The 15,679-nt window shown below is 40.7% G+C and overlaps 1 protein-coding gene across 10 annotated transcripts in view; it reads right to left on the reverse strand.

The window, feature by feature from the left end:
• pacs2 (phosphofurin acidic cluster sorting protein 2) overlaps positions 1-15,679 on the reverse strand; it is a 301,158-nt gene that overhangs the window by 255,034 nt on the left and 30,445 nt on the right. The gene's annotated exons all lie outside the window — the stretch shown is intronic.

Raw genomic sequence — 15,679 nt, forward strand, 5'->3', positions numbered from 1 at the left:
TAATGCAAGACAATTAAAGGATGTACAAAAAAAGTTCAGCTTGGCTTTGAAATACATGAAGCTTCAAGTATAACAAAATGTCTTTGGAGTGCCTCAGCCTGGGAAAATATTACCCCAGTTGTTCAAGACAGCATAATTTATTCGTAGCAGAAAAATTGCCTTGTGTGTAATCACAAACAAGAGAAAATCTGCAGATGCTGGAAATCCAAGTAACGCACAAAATGTTGGAGGAACTCAGCAGGCCTGGCAGCACCTATGGAAAAAGAGTATAGTCAACATCTCGGGCCGAGACCCTTCATCAGAAATGTGTAAAGCAGTTATTACATTTTCCAGAAACCAAATGGTAAAGAAAAGATAAAAGTCAGGTGGTTGGGCCAGATAAGGTGCTTATTATCTGAATAGAGAACTAAAGGCTTCATTAAATACAGACAGTAAGAGACCAGATGTACTAAATATTCTCAAAACATTTGTGGTCAACTATTGTTTAATTTGTTGATTTTATGAACTTTCACATTATTAACTGGAACACCAAAATAGCACAGGCTGAAAACAAATAACCTTGATAGCAATTTGCTTTGGATAATCCAGTGGTCTGTAACTCTAACATCAAACATCTATCACTAACCATATATGGAATTTTCTCAAACCGCATTCTTATCTCTTAAGGAAGTGTAGATTGGTTCTGCATCATAAGGTCCCTTTGGCACATTTCCTACTGGTTTATTAATTAACAAATGATAACTATAGAGAGAATCCATATAATGGCAAGGAGGCAGTCAAACCAAGAATCTTTGCAGTCGTTTTCTGTTCTCTTTCACTTGGGACACTGTATTGAACTTGATCATACTAGAGATTGCTTTTAGATTAAAGTTCACAATTCACTAAGCAATGGAGTGAATGTGGTTCATTCCAAAATATAAAATGGTTTGCTTCCTTTCTCAATATACAAGAATATTAAATTGAACTTAGTAAATGAGACAGACCAACTGCAATAGCCCATTTGACATAATGGACAACAGCTTCTTAAACTATGGTAATAATTACCAAACACACAAACCAAAACATCCAGGAACGGAAAGCCACCCAGTGACATCAACACAAAGCTAGTAACGGCAGGCTTAATTCACAACATCTTACCTTACTCCACGCATCCCAACTATTACATAAAGTGGCAAAATATTACACCTCCAGATTACTATTAAGCCAGCCAATGGTGTAGTAGCATCCACAGCCAACTTTGAGACCAGTTTGAATTTGGCCGGCTCCTTGCATGATTTCCACCCGTGCTGGGTTGAGCACTGAGCTAGCAAAGCGGCCTCATAAAATGCAGTCCAAAATGCTAAAGAAATGACAAGACTGTCTCCCAGTGCACCACAAGGCACAGAAAGGAACAGCAACAATAAAAGATCACTGTTACGGCATATTCTGGGGTTATGAAATATAGCCAATATTAATTTCAACAGCAACCAGTCTTCAGAGCTGAATATGGATTGTAGATTAAATTTTTCATGCATCTCAGAACAATGGCCTTCCTGGAGCTGCATTTTGGGTTTCATTGCAGACCAAGAAACACCCCATTGACCTGAGATACCTGCATATGCACAAATAAAGCTCAGAGACAGTGGTGATTAACATTCATTGTGGGTATGCTGGTGTGAAGACCTGGGTGTCTGAAAACTATATGCAACTCAAAGGAAGCATTTTGAATGCATTACAACTATAAAAATTGTCTTGTTGTCACCTTTGTTTTCTAACATCTAAAAGTGTGATGCAATATTGGGTCAGGGAGCCTCTGTCCAGTGTGCCTCCAAATACTTTTAGCTTGTGTGTGCCAAATAAAGACTTTTATACTACCAGCAGTATGTCTCTCTAGTGGCTTTTGTTGACAGTCATAACAATTACAGACACTAGAATTAAGGACACCCATAGTTACAAAGAAGTTTACATATTATTATTAAATTCAAAGTCTGACATATGTACCCATGTTTATTCCTGTGAACAGCAGAACGCGTTTCATCTCTCTCCCCTTTAAGCAATTGCTCTTCCTTCTCAGTCTTTTGTGTTTTTGATACCATTCCTTACAATACTGTAGAAACATGATTATGATAGAGAAACTGTGTAAAATCAATGGACAGGAAAGGTTTAAATGGATATGAAACAAATGCAAGCAAATGGGATGAGCTTTAGATGGGCATATTTACAGCAGGACCAGTTTGGCTCAAGGGCCTGTTTTTGTGCTGTATGACAATACTCAGAATGTAACACTTCCAAGTAGGTGATGAGTTTGAGGCAAATTGCATAGATGAATTTAGGAAAACAGCTTTCTAGATGAGATTAGATTAAGGCTGGGAAGATGCTTCTATATACTATAAACACCACTGTAGACGTTGGGCCAAAAGTTGCGATTTCTGATTGAGGTAACTTCAAATATCAATGAAACAGTTTACACCATTTGAACTTTTAACTGTGCATCCTGGGACAATAGACAATAGGTGCAGGAGTAGGCCATTCAGCCCTTCGAGCCAGCACCACCATTCACTGTGATCATGGCTGATCATCCACAATCCGTACCCTTTTCTTGCCTTCTCCCCATATTCCCTCACTCCACTATCTCTGAGAGCTCTATCTAACTCTTTTTTGAAAGAATCCAGAGAATTGGCCTCCACTGCCTTCTGAGGCAGAGCATTCCAGAGAACCACAACCCTCTGTGTGAAAAAGTTTTCCTCAACTCCGTTCTAAATTGTCTACCCCTTATTCTTACACTGTGGCCTCTGGTTCTGGACTCCCCCAACATCGGGAACATGTTTCCTGCCTCTAGCATGTCCAATCCCTTAATAATTTTATATGTTTCAATTAGATCCCCTCTCATCCCTCTAAAAGGAGGTATCATGCAAAATTAAATTGCAACTAACTCCACTAAATATAACATCACTATGAACTATAAACATGAGAAAGTCTGCAGATGCTGGAAATCCAAAGCAACGCACATAAAATGCTGGAGGAACTCAGCAGGTCAGACAGCATCTATTGAAATGAATAAACAGTCAGTCAACATTTGGGGCCAAGACTCTTCTTCAAGACTATATTTGTGTTGCAGCACAACTCTTATAAAATCTGGAAAAGTTTATGTTGGTTTGTGTAAAGAATTATTACAAGTCATCTCCAACCCAGAGTGAGAGAATAACATAAAGCAAAATTTAAAAGCAAATTTTAAGGCTAGGTTTTATCCTCCAATTTTGTGGAAGATAATAGAATTTTGATCATGAAGAAGTTTCCTTTCTGCTTTGTCACAAATGGCTATTCAAAATATTTCATGTACAAGTCCAATGCTTAAAAACACAATTGAAGAACATGCAAGGCTAGTTACTACCCAATGTTAATTCAGTTTGTCGATGAAGACACTGGACATTTATCCGGGGGAGACGTCGACTCAGACCATGAGAGGTCTGTGTCGGGGATTTTCATGCCTTACAAGGCGCAGATTGGAAGTCTGTGTGGGGCGCCACTCCTCGCACAGACTAGAGCAATGTGTGATTAAGTGCCTTGCTCAAGGGCACAAACACGCTGCCACAGCTGAGGCTCGAACTAGCAACCTTCAGATCACCAGAGGAACGCCTTAACCACTTGGCCACATGCCCAACACAAAGATGAGAACTCTTATCACAAATGAATGTATTTGGGAGTTATAATCTGTGCCACCTCATCTTCAACCCACCTCCACCCCCTCAAAAATAATGCAAAAACATTAACCAGGTTATTTAATAGGTCCTGAAGAAGAGTCTTGGCCGGAAATGTTGACTGTTTACTCTTTGATAGATGCTGTCTGGCCTGCTGAGTTCCTCTCGCATTTTGTGTGTGTTGCTCTGGATTTCCAGTATCTGCAGATTTTTTTTTGTTTGAGATCATCCAGGTTGCTGTTCCTCAGCTGATCTCCACAAACCAAAACAAGCAACCCAAAACTAATCCACTACTCATCTCTTCAATACTCGCCAGTCATTCCCCAACCGTAATAATACTCCACTAGAAGTATTTATACCCAAGAGTAACAATGGTCTCTGCTTCATCCACTTACGGTTGCAAAACATTCCAAATTTCAACAAACTCCTGTTTCTTTCCAAACCATACAAATCAAGGTCATTATAGAGCTTAGTGCATAGAACGGATTTGATTCGTATATAGAAGAGCTTTTCAACTTGTAGGTATGATCCAACTTCCAATATTAGGCTGCCCTAGTGACATAAGTGCCAGCATTTCATCACAGTACATAACATGTATTGGAGCGGCTCTTACAACCACATTTTGTCAACAGTTAAGAATTGATACATTGGACTTATTAGCAAGATAGTCATTAAATAACTATACTGTCAAAGGTCTCACAAGAACAAGAGCGCTCAATACCATGGAGATGTCTGTGAAATATTATTCCCACAATAAGATATTCAAGGAGAAAATCCAATCAAAATAGCGCCGGCGTACAATGCTCCCACGGTCGACATCTGGATGGATCATGAAATTAACTTCACTTCTTTTATGTCTTTTACACCTGTTTTTCATCTTGTATATGTTGGAACTGTTGAAGCCTGTGATTTACAGTTTGGAGAACATTTGGGTGATCCAGCACTTTGCTGTCTCAGAGGATTTTGGGAGGAGGAGAGCCTCATAGCGAGGAAGTTGCAGAGGCGCAGGCTGATGTTTGAGTCCATATCGCTGAGCATAACTTCCTTTGTTCACTGATTAAATCGACGAGCAAGATTGAATCATCGAAGCAAATGCAGAAGTAAATGCTGACTGCCTGCTTTCTGATCGCTGGTAGGATCGCTCTGTTGACAGAGAGGGAAGCCCACATGGCCTGTTGCTGAGCCTGGAAAATGTTACCAAGGCTTTCTGCATTTCAGATATGGATATGGACTTCGGATTTTTCCCAGTCTTATACTCTTTTTATATGCAAACAACAGGAATTCTGCAGATGCTGGAAATTCAAGCAACACACATCAAAGTTGCTGGTGAACGCAGCAGGCCAGGCAGCATCTGTAGGAAGAGGTGCAGTCGACGTTTCAGGCCGAGACCCTTCGTCAGGACTAACTGAAGGAAGAGTGAGTAAGGGATTTGAAAGTTGGAAGGGGAGGGGGAGATCCAAAATGATAGGAGAAGACAGGAGGGGGAGGGATAGAGCCAAGAGCTGGACAGGTGATAGGCAAAAGGGGATACGAGCGGATCATGGGACAGGAGGTCCGGGAAGAAAGACGGGGTGGGGGGGGACCCAGAGGATGGGCAAGAGGTATATACAGAGGGACAGAGGGAGAAAAAGGAGAGTGAGAGAAAGAATGTGTGCATAAAAACAAGTAACAGATGGGGTACGAGGGGGAGGTGGGGCCTTAACGGAAGTTAGAGAAGTCGATGTTCATGCCATCAGGTTGGAGGCTACCCAGACGGAATATAAGGTGTTGTTCCTTCAACCTGAGTGTGGCTTCATCTTTACAGTAGAGGAGGCCGTGGATAGACGTGTCAGAATGGGAATGGGATGTGGTTCATCTTTACAGTAGAGGATATTCTGTGTTTTCACCTGCTCTCTCTTGTTTTTTTGAGTGGGGTGGTGGATTTTGGGGTTAATGCTCTTGTGGTGTTTTTTTTAAAAAAGTTTCTTCGTGTGAGGAGAGGGGTATTGGTGGGAGCCGATGTTCCTGTTGCATTTTTGTTCATTTCTTGCAGGGAGAGGGGTACTTGGGGCTGATGGTCTTGTTGTGTTCCATGTGGAGAAGGGGGCTTGAGGGTTGAGATTGTGCTGCCATTTTTTTTTACTTGATTTCATAGCTATCGGGAGAAGGAAAATCTCAGAGTTGCATTCTTCGATAATCAATGAACCTTTGAATCTTTGAAATGAAAAAAAAACTGGGTGGAAATTGACAAATATAAACATGATACTCTATTCCTTTACTGTTTTTAAGATAGGAAAGTTTTGGGGATATATCAGCATTAAGCACACCCTGGTAAAGTTGCAAAATTCAAGATTGATCACAAACCTTTTACCATTCCAGATATTTAAAAAATGGATGCTTTACACAGCCATGCCCATTAGGCGCTGAACTGAATCATCCCTAATTTCAAAGACTTCCATCCCCTATGTGGGAGTAGAGCTCAATCTGGGGTCCCCAGGACTGAAAGGTCAATGAGTAACCCTAGCAGTAGTTACAATGTGTGTAACAAGCTCATCCACTCTAAGTATAAACATGTGCATTCAGAGATACTCTTCTGTACACCACTGTTTTAATGTATGGTTATTTGAGTTACTGTTGCCTTCCTGCCAAGCTTGAACCAGTCTGGCCAATCTCCTCTGACCTCTCTCATTAACAAGGTATTTTCACCCACAGAACTGCCACTCACTGAATGTGTTTTTTTAAGATTTTTCGCAACATTTTCTTTAAGCTCTAGAGACTATTGTGCATGAAAATCCCAGGCGATCAGCAGTTTCTGAGATACGAAACTACCCCACCTGGCACCAACAATCATTCCACTGTCAAAGTCACTTAATTACATTTACTCCCCATTCTGATGCTTGGTCTGAACAACCGAACCTCTTGACCATGTCTGTATACTTTTATGCATTGAATTGCTGCAAAATGATTGGCTGCTGAGATATTTGCATCAATGAGCAGGTGTACAGGTGTACCTATAAAGTGGCCACTGAGTGTATATGTACTTTCAATTATAAATTTTAATTTGATCTGAGGCACCAAAGTGCAGTACAGATGCAGTAGTTACATTACTGATGCAGAGATCTGGATGCTGGCCTTTGGACTCAGAAGGAGTCTTCAAATAATGTTTATATCGGAATTGGTTGAGAAAACATAGAACAAAAATACCAGCAGCAGTAAAAGTAACTTTAATGTTGTTAAGCATGATAACCAGAATGAATCAACAAATCAAAATTAATGGTTCAGGACACTAATCTTTTGCAATAAAATATTAACTTTTACTCATGTCCCTCAGTCCAAAACTTCAAATATTCTTTGCTTTTATTTCAGATTTCCAACACCTAAAATACCTTACTTTAGTGTAAGATCTTAAATATCCTCCATAGCAGTCTAGCAAACCATTAGGTCATGACGATAAAGAGACGGCAATAAATACTAACTTAACTAGAAAAGCCTACATCTTGAAAATGGCAAAAAGGAAAAGATAAAGAATTCAAAACCTGATAGCTCAGGTCTCAAAGATCGATTAGATAGATAGATAGATAGATAGATAGAATGAATGAATATATATATATATCTGATGAGCTTTTTACTGCATACATGGTGACAGTTCAATTCATGAAGATCTCCTGAAATCCAACATTAAGAACGAATACCAAAAGCAATGACGTCTCAGCAAAGTCAAGCTTGTTCAAATTTCATAGAAAATTTATTATCAAAGTACATATATGTCATCATATACAACTGTAAGATTTGTTTTCTTGTAGGCATAATCAGTAAATCCAAGATTCCCAATGGAACCAATGAAAAATGCACCCAACACAGCAGACAACAACCAATGGGCAAAAGACGACAAACCGCAAATATGAAAAAGATCACAAAATAATAAATAAATAAGCAATAAATATCCAGATCATGAGATGAAGAGTCCTTGGAAGTGACCCTACAGGTTGTGGGAACAATTCAGTGATGGGCAAGTGAAGTTAGTTGAATGAATTTATCCCCACCGGTCCGAGAGCCTGATGGCAGAAAGGTAATCACTATTCCTGAATCTGGTGTGTGAGTTCTGATGCTTTGTACCCTCTTCCTGATGACAGCAGTGAGAAGAACATAGTGATGGGGGTCCCTAATGATAGGAGAGCTCTATCCGTGATGGACTGTGCCATATCCACTACTTTTTGTTATATTTTCCATTCAAGGGCATTGGGGTTTCCATGCCAGGTCGGGATGCAACCAGTCAATATATTCTCCACCATTGTCACCTGCACAAATATGTGTATGCACAGCTGCAAGGAAAAACCTACTTGTAGCAACAGCATGGGCACATAGCATCGGATACACAACATTCACAAGAAAAACAAATTGTACACAACTAGACAAACAAGTCTATTGTAGTGCAAAGCTATCATCGTGTTAATATACTGAGGATTGATTAGGGTTGTGTAGGTTGGTTCAAGAAGCAAATCATTAAAGGGAAATTGTTGCTTTTGAACTTGCTGGTGTGGACCTTCTGCCTTCTGTACCTCCCATCCAATGGTGAATGCAAGAAGACAGCACGGCTTGAATAGTACAGACCTTCAATGATAGATGTTGCCTTTCTGACGTGGCACTCCATATAGATGCTTTTGATGGTGAAGAGAGATGTACCCATGATTTATTATGCTGAATTCACTAGGGTCTGCAGCTTATGTTCCTGTGCATTCAAATTATCATACCAGACCATAATACAACCACTCAACAGTACATCCGTAAAACTTTGTTGGAGTATTTAATGTCGTGCCAAGCCTTCCTAATCTCCTAATTAAGTAAAGATGCTGGCAGCCCTTCCTTATGATTGCATCTATGTGCGAGGCCCAGGACAGGTCATCCAACAATATCAACATACAGGAATTTAAAGCTGCTGACCACTTCCATCGATAATCCACAATGTTCACCCTTCTCCCTCTTGCAGAATTCTTTAGTTTTAAACAAGGCTGAGCGAGAGGTAGTAGTTGTGTCACTCGAGCAGATGTCATACCTCACTCCTGTAATGCTGCCTCATCACCTCCTTTGATTCATCCAACAATGGTGTCATCAGCAAATTTGTATATGGCAATGGATCTGCACTTAGCCACACAGACATATGTAGAGAGGGAGTAAAGCTGACAGTTTATCCCCCTCCATAGATGCTGCCAGACCTGCTGAGTTCCTCCAGCATTTTGAGTGTGTTGCAGGAAACTACGCATACAGCCTTGAAGTACATGCATTGATTATCTGTGAGGAGGAAATGTTGTTACAAATCATCCAGGAAAGTTCTTAATGGTGGCAGTGTGTCAATCACCCTTTCTGCTTCTTCAATCTCTTTAATGTGTCTTTCTACTACTTCAGATAAAATATATTTAAATAAAAATACAGGTTAACCCAAGGCATTCAGATACAAAATGCAAATGATATTTCTACAATCCAAATCCTCACACAAGATGCTACAACCCTGCAGAGCCTGTCTCCCAAACTCACTTACATGCATGAGCTGTCCACAAGTTCGGCACTGCAACCTGGGCTTAGTTTTCAGAGTAGGCAAATACAAGATCTACAAACGTATTTGCCAAGATCTTGCCTAATCATCTACACCATGAAATTTAATGTAGCTGTCGACACTGCTCATCATATCAACTACGTATCATTAAAATTGTCTGTATGCTCTATCCTATCGAATTTGTTTATAAATACAATACATATTATTCCTAACACAGAATACTGTGAGACACTTATCAATAACTGCCTATTTGTGCTGATGATGCCTACGTTGTCACTGCTCTATATCTCAACTAGATCAATAACTTGCCTTCCTACAATGATAAATACATGTTCTGCTCTTCATCAAGATCATGACTGATTTGCTATCTCAGCAGCATTTCCTGTACTGTCCTTTGAATACCTTGACAAATTTCTGGATGTCAATCTGTTTTGAATGTGAATTCAGTTACTGAGCCTCCACAGCCCTCCAGTGTCCATAATTTGAAAGCATTTCTCGATCTTATTTCTACATGCCATTAGCCTTACCTCTTTATTCTCAGACTAATCCTTAGTTCTTGACTCCTCAGCCGGGGATTCAGTATTCTCCCTACATTCAGCACATCAAGCTCTGAAAGATTCTGCGATTCAATTATTAAATCTTTTTCACAGGCCTAGTTTACTCAATCTCCCCTCCAGCAGCAAACTCCTGCCTAAAGGCAGTTTAGCAGGTCTTCATGGTACTCCCTCACACTACTTTAACTGAAACCAGAACTATACACACTACTCAAGATGCAGTCACCAAGACTCCATATACAGTAATAAGAGCAGTAAGACATCTATAGTATTTTCCTGTGCTTGGATTCTTATAACATATCAATTGCCTCTAGAATCACTTGCTTGGCTTGTATATCAGTTTTCAGTGACTTGTGTAGAAGGGAAAGTTCCCTTTTAGCATCGGCATTACCCAATTTCTTACCTTTCTTAAAAAATTGCTCTGCCTTTGTTTTTGCAGTAGTGGATAACATCACATTTCTTTTTATATTATAAAGCATCTGCCACGTCCTTGTTCATTCATTCAGCTTACTCAAATCTAACACTCTCACCTAATTTTGTTTTAGCTAACTTAAAGTATGGTATTTATTTCCATCAGCCAATTAGCTTATATAATGTATAAATAGTGTCCATACATAGGAGTATGTAAGTTAACCAATTTCCCCGGGGATCAATAAGGTATGACTATGACTATGAGTACTCTAATAGCCACAGTCTGCAGTCTCAAAAAGATCCACTTATTCCGATCGTTAGCTTTTATCTGTCTACCATTTCTCAATCCACATGGGAATATTAACCTCAATGTACCCTAACTTCTTGACAATATTTCTGTCTGGGGCCTTATTTACAATTTCCCAAAAATCCAAATACAATACACCTCACAACACGGTGGATGAACTCAGCAGGTCGGGCAGTATCCTTGGAAACAATCAGTCAATGTTTCGGGCCAGAACCCTTCGTCAGGACTGTAGAGGGAAGGGGCAGAGGCCCTACAAAAAAGGTGGGGGGAGGGTGGGAAGGAGAAGGCCGGTAGGTTCCAGGTGAAAAACCAGTAAGAGGAAAGATAAAGGGGTGGGGGAGGGGAAGCAGGGAGGTAGTAGGCAGGAGAGGTGAAGAAGGAATAGGGGAAAACACAATGGGTAGTAGAAGGGGGCAGAACCATGAGGGAAGTGATAGGCAGCTGGGGGAGGGGGCACAGTGAAATAGCCTCCATGCTTCCCCTCTCCCACCCCTTTATCTTTCACCTTACTGGTTTTTCACCTGGAACCTACCAGCCTTATCCTTCCCACCCTCCCCCCACCTTCTCTATAGGTGGGCCTCTGCCCCTTCCCTCTTCAGTCCTGACGAAGGGTTTCGGCCCAAAACATTGACTGATCATTTCCACGGATGCTGCCCGACCTGCTGAGTTCTTCCAGCGTGTTGTGAGTATTGCTTTGACCCCAGCATCTGCAGATTATTTTGTGTTTACAATACACCTCTTGTTGCCCGTTATCTGCTCTTCCAGTCATATCCAACATTTCAATAGTCAAATATAATTTTCCTTTGACAATTTCATGCCAACTATTATTCTTCTCAAGGTACTTTGTTATTACAGCCTGCATTATGAATTCTGCTATTCTCCTTCAACTAAAATTGAACCACCAAGTTGGTAATTCCCAGTTTTACAACTGCTACACTCCAAGTTAAAGGGACAATTCCAAAATAGGATATTTCAGAGTCCACCCTCACTTTGGCCACCTCTTTCAAAACACTGAGATATAGATTATTGGATCCCTGGAACTGAAATTGCTTTCACTGACTTTTCTGATTGTTTTTAAACAACAATTTCCTTCAGCTTCTCATTCTTACCATTCCTTGGTTCTCTAGCAGATTTTTTTTTTGTGTTGTTCTTCAAATGTAATTTCCTTGCCAATTCCTTACTTGTTAAAAATTCTCATGCCTGTGTCTACTAGGGACACATTTGACTTTGCTGGTCTTTTCCTTTTCTATAATTAATGATATATTCAAATGATGCGATGGAGTACAGGAAGGAGGTAGAGTGCTTAGTAACATGGTGTCATGACAACATCCTTTCCCTCAATATCAACAAAACTAAACAACTTGTCACAGGGTGGAGCTAAGATGGCGCCAGAGGGCGATTTCTTTGAGTTCAACTGCAAAGCAGCTTAAATTCTTCTCTTTAAGGTCTCTTTTCTTTCCTTTTCAAGGTGGGTGGTGTTCTGTCAGAGTTCGTGATCTATAGCTGCACTCAAACTGCGGTTCTTCATGGCTGATGAGTTCCTGCTCCCACAGCTCGACAGCCAGCCGTTTTCTGACATCTCCAGGAGCAGCCTGGAAGATATGTGCCTTCAGGGTGTGGCTCTGTGGATGAATCGATTCCATGCCAGGAGAACAAAACATCATGATGGCAGGGGATATTGGAGGGGATACTGGAGGGGATACATCTCCCCTACACCCCGCCCAATTCTCGAATTGGAGAAACTCAGAATAAAAGCGACACTGCGGATTGTAATATTGTAACAGTGAGCTGTTTCTGGCTCCCCTCTCACTATCGAAGGGGACAACACCACTCTGTCCCTTGTTGGTGACAGAGTGCGCCAGTGACATGTCGAACTGTTGGGTGAACAGTAGATTTTTCAGGACTGCAGATCATGGTCTCTCTTTAGGGGCTTTGCTATTGCTTGCTTGGGGGGCTGGTGGGTGCTAGGTGCTGTTACTTCCTACCGGAACAATTTGGAGGAGGGAGAGGAGGGAGGGATGATGCTTTACTGCTACTTGTGCATGGGGGGGAGGGGGGATTTGGGATTTTAACATAGAGAAAACACAGAAACATAGAAAACCTACAGCACAATACAGGCCCTTCAGCCCACAAAGTTGTGCCGAACATGTCCCTACCTGAGAAATTACTAGAGTTACCTATAGCCCTCTGTTTTCCTAAGTTCCATGTATCTATCCAAAAATCTTTTAAAAGACCCTGTCGTATCCGCCTCCACCACCGTTGCTGGCAGCCCTTCCACGCACTCATCACTCTCTGAGTAAAAAAACTTACCCCTAACATCTCCTCTGTACCAACTCCCCAGCACCTTAAACCTGTATCCTCTTGTGGGAACCAGTTCAGCCCTGGGAAAAAGCCTCTGACTATCCACACGATCAATGCCTCTCATCATCTTATACACCTCTATCAGGTCAACCCTCATCCTCCGTCGCTCCAAAGAAAAAAGGCCAAGTTCACTCAACCTATTCTCATAAGGCATGCTCCCCAATACAGGCAACATCCTTGTAAATCTCCTCTGCACCCTTTCTATGGCTTCCACATCCTTCCTGCAGTGAGGCAACCAGAACTGAGCACAGTACTCCAGTGTGGTCTGACCAGGGTCTTATATAGCTGCAATATTACTTCTCGGCTCCTAAGTTCAATTCCACGATTGATGAAGGCCAATACACTGTACGCCTTCTTAACGTTTTATCATCTTTCATTCTTTGGGGTCCTCTTCTGTTTCGTGAATTTCTGCGAAGACTAAGAATTTCAGGTTGTATACTGTATACATCCTCTGATATTAAATGGAAGCATTGAATCATTGACTTCAGAAACTGTTGTGGTACACATGCTACTATCAACATCTACATGTTGAGGTTGAGAGCTTCAGGCTCCTAGGTGTGAATATTTACTTACTTATTTGTTTAGTCTGGAATAGTCCCTTCCTGCCCTTTGAGCTGCACTACCTAGTAACCTGAGAGGCCCGATTTAACAGTAACCTAATGGACAATGGACAATTTACCTGGATGGTTCATCTTTAGACTGTGGGAGGAAACTGGAAGACCTGGAGGAAACCCACATATTCCACAGGGAGGATATACAGTAACCCCTTGCAGAAGACACCAGGATTGAACTCTGAATTCCAACTGTAACAGCATCGTACTAACCGCTATGTACCGTGGCTCCCCATCATCAATTACCTGCCCTAGTCCAACCACGTTGATATCACAACCATGACAGCTCACAAATATCTCTCCTTCCTCAGGGGGCTAAAGAAATTTGGTATTCTTATTGATGCACCATAGAAAGCATTCTGCCTGAATGCTTAACAGTTTGATATGACAGCACTTCCACAGTGACCGCAAGAAACTGCAAAGAGTTGTAGATACAGCTCCGCACAACACAGGAACCACCTCCCCTCTATGGCCTCTGTCTATACTTCGCACTGCCTCAATAAAGCAACCTACATAATCAAAGACCTCACCCTCCCTGGACATTCTCTCCTTTTACCCAATCCCATTTGACAGAAGATAGGAAAGCATGAAAGCACCTACCACCAGACTCAAAGCCAGCTTTCTAACCCACTATTATCAGACTCTAGAACAGACTTTTTATACAATGAGATGGATTCTTGGCCTCACGATCTACCTAGTTATGATCTTTCTCTTTATCATCCACCTGCACTGTACTTTTTCAATAGCTTTTACACCTTATTCTGCATTTTACTGGTTTATCTTATTTTAGCTCAATGAACTGTGTAATGATTTGATCTGTATAAACAGTATGAAAGATAAGCTTTTCACTGTATCATAGGACATGGTGACAATAATAAACCAATACCAAATACCAATTGCGTATTGGTAAGGTTCTCATAGTCTATTCTTATATTTCTTACCGGTTCCTCGTTTTCTATTTAGCTTTTCTTTATCAATTTCTTGGATCTCCATTGCCAAGTTTTACTATGTTCCCAGTTTTCTGGACTAATGTTATTTCTGGCAACTCCTCCTTGGATTTAAACACTGTCTTTAATTTCTTCCACAGGCCTCAGTTGGGAGACTTTTCCTGTTCTGTTTTTGTGACATAAAAATAACTTTTGCTGCAAATTATTCACTACTATTTCAAATCCCAGCTATTACCGGTCCACCTTCAAGCTTTTCAACCGTTTACTCCCCCAACCCATTAACTTCAGTCAGTTCTCTGCTTTTAAGAACATAGATTTGGACAAAACTGCATTAAACTCAAAACAAAATTATTTTAAAGTCCTTCATGACATTTTCAATTAACATATTCTCATTGTACAAAATAAGACTTAAAATTACTTTTTCCATAGTTCGTTCCTCAATGGAAGACCATCCAGTATACATTCTGTGATTTGATCTTCCACCATACTTCAGCTAATTTAACTTGTTTAGTCAACAAAATAAACGGAAGTCCACCATGATTATATTACCTCTTCATTGCTTTCAATTTTAGCTGGTAGTCAACTAATATAGAAACGCAGAACTGTTACTCAAAAAAGGGAGCTATTCAACCATCAAATACAAATCAGCAGATTTTAGAGCAAACTAGTCAATACTATTCCTGCACTTTCTCTATGACCCAACTAATGACCATGCAATTTCCTTTTGAAAACCCTTTGCTACAATTTTCACCACCTGCTCTAGAAGCCAGTTCTAGACAATAAATAATTAGAGTGAAAGAATTTCCCAATATTTATTTATTTATTGAGATACAGCATGGAACAGGCTCTTCTGGCCTTTTGAGACACACCTCCCAACAATTCCCCCAATTTAATCCTAGCCTAATCACAGGACAATTTACAATGACCAATTAACCTACCAACCAATATGTCTTTGGACTGTGGGAGGAAACCAGAGCACCCGGATGTCCATCACTTTGAAACAGTCCTTGAATCATCCACTCATAATTTCAATCCATTTACCCATGATCTTGCCTACAGGTCTGTACAGACAGAAATGGCTCAATGTATCCATGGTAATCACAATGACTATCTAATCTAAGTCTATTTGCCCACATTAGGCCCATATTTTTCAACTCCTTTCCTATCCAAGTACTGGTCTAAAGTTTCTGTAAACATTGTAATTGTATGTGCAGCTACCACTTCCTCTGACCGCTCAATCTATGTAATTACTACCTTCTGCGTGAGAAACTTGCTCCTCAG

The sequence above is a fragment of the Mobula hypostoma genome, chromosome 1 (genome assembly GCF_963921235.1).
Source record: "Mobula hypostoma chromosome 1, sMobHyp1.1, whole genome shotgun sequence".
NCBI classification, from domain to species: domain Eukaryota; kingdom Metazoa; phylum Chordata; class Chondrichthyes; order Myliobatiformes; family Myliobatidae; genus Mobula; species Mobula hypostoma.